Source organism: Pundamilia nyererei, unplaced genomic scaffold, assembly GCF_000239375.1.
Source record: "Pundamilia nyererei isolate P.nyererei 1_Seehausen unplaced genomic scaffold, PunNye1.0 scaffold00326, whole genome shotgun sequence".
NCBI lineage: Eukaryota > Metazoa > Chordata > Actinopteri > Cichliformes > Cichlidae > Pundamilia > Pundamilia nyererei.
Genome location: NW_005187727.1, coordinates 41,427 through 43,750, shown reverse-complemented (window position 1 = coordinate 43,750; position 2,324 = coordinate 41,427).

Genomic DNA, 2,324 nt, shown 5'->3' with positions numbered 1-2,324 from the left:
TGTGTGTGTGTGTCTGATGTAACCTGGTGGAGTTTCTCTGCTAATGAGGTTGAAGGAGGTCAGAGGGAGGAAGGAGAGAGGAAGAAGGAGGGCAGGAAGAGAGGAAGGATCGTCCTGTGTGAGAGTGTGAGTCGGAGCACACGCCGGTTTGTGTGATGTCGTTAAAGAACAGCCGGCTGCACGCGCTGCACGGAGCGCTCAGGCCGCAGAGCGTGAGCGATGAAACCCTTGGACCCGAAGCCTGAAGATGAACTCCCATGACGCGTTTTCAATACAGCGCGCCGTCACACCTGACATCACACCTGACATCACACCTGACATCACACCTGACATCACACCTGACATCACACCCTCCCTCTCCTGGGACAGTCCACGCAGCTCATCCATGGCAGTGCCTCTGCAGAGTCAGGTCAGCTGACTTTTTAAGGAACACGTCTTTGCTTCTTTGCTTCAAGGTGGAAATAAAATACAGACAATAAACGATGACATCATCATCACGTTCCCTCCAGCTTCAGCCGCCCTGCTGCTGTGCAAAGGGAAAAGTCAGAATGCCGACCTGGCAGCGAGTGCATTTATTGTTTCAGAGGTCATGTGGTGGAAGCCCCGCAGATCGCCGTTTGAAGCATTTAAGGTGGAATTCCCCTGCAAACCTGCGCTCTGAAACACACCGCCACACCTGCGAGCTGCGCCTTGCTGAAGGTGATGCAGCTCTGAGATAAACAGGCCCAAATCCACCTGTGAGCGTCTCTCAGAGACCGGCCGTCCCTGGAGTAGAAACCAAACACGCCCCGACTCTGAAGCAGCGTCTGTGACACGTTTTAGAAACTCATCGTGGCCACACACAGCCGGCTGCTGTAACTCCTCGCTTTCTTTCTTTAGCAAAGAAAATGTGACCTTTGACCTCAACGCTCACAGGCAAAACCGCAGCCAACCCGCTCAGAGTCGGGTCGGGGTGAGGTCAGCGTGCCTCCGTTCTTAATCCTGGATGAGTGTTTTTGGGGGCGTGGCCAGCTGCTGTCTGCAGCAGGTGAAACTCTGCCATCAGCAGCAGCTGTGACTGGGTTTAAAGTCACATCAAGCAGCCGCCGTCAGACGCACAGGCCGCCACGGCGTTCGCACCCTTCATGGCAGAGATAATCAACTCGTTATGATTAGCTCATTAACGCTAACGCGAGCCACCACAGCACCAGTGAACGCTGCCATGATTGCTGAGGCTCCGACACGCTCGCCTTCTGCCAAAATCTATCCACGCCCACTTTACTGATTCTGTGCATCATAATCAGCCATTTACGGGCGGGACGCCGCTCGTCAAGGAGCAACGGCGAGTTTCATTTTGATATTTCACGGACAACCTTCAGACAACTGACCCTGAGAATTCCTCCTTAAATCCCCGAAACGTCTGATCAGAGGACGTCACTTTCTCAGCGCCACACAGGAGGATTTCCAGGGGGCGGGGCTTGATTCATTGCAGAAAAAAATTATCTAAGCAAGCAGATGACAACAAATATGTCACTGAGCTGCAGTTCTTCTGACGTCCAGCAGAGGTGCCAGCAGTGCATCAGCTGCTCTCTACGTTCATCACACCTGCATGGTGACTTCACCTGTGACTGCAGGAGTGAGACAGGTGAGCCAGACAGAACAGCCTCCTCCAGGTCTGCACACATCTGGAAGCCACGCACACACAAACACACACCGCCTCTTGTGGAACAGCGCTCCCCTGAACAACCCAGTTACACCTGGACAGGTACTTTTGGCCCCACAGCGTATATTAAAATGCTTGTCTGCCTCAAAGGGAGAGGATTTGTGGTCTCTGAGGGGCGTGGCCAAATGACACCTGCTGTAGGTAACGCATGAACATGCAGCAGAGCTTCAAAGCACAGGTTGAAAGTTTCAGGGATTAAATTCACCTGCAGAGATTTGTCACAAATCCGACAAATAGAAACAGTAAAAAGGTGCAGATAAATGTATTAAAACAAAAATATGACATAAAAATACAAAAACAAGCAGAAAAATAATGAATCATAGTTAAAATACTGAAACTCAGGAATAAAAATAAACCATTTAAATTCAAAATGAATCATTAATAAAAAAAAGTAAACATCAGGAAAGTAAAGCCAAGAATTAAAACAATGAAATAGATTCAATTTATTTCAGATTTACTCTGTTTATCACAGGAAGCAACAAAGTATCGATCACATCTCACTGACTCAGATCAATACATCAGTACAGTGACAACAAAGGCTTTTCTATTCTACCACCTCACTGACCATCACTGTGATTAATATTGATCATCTGGATCCACAAAAACCTTCAACCAGACCCAC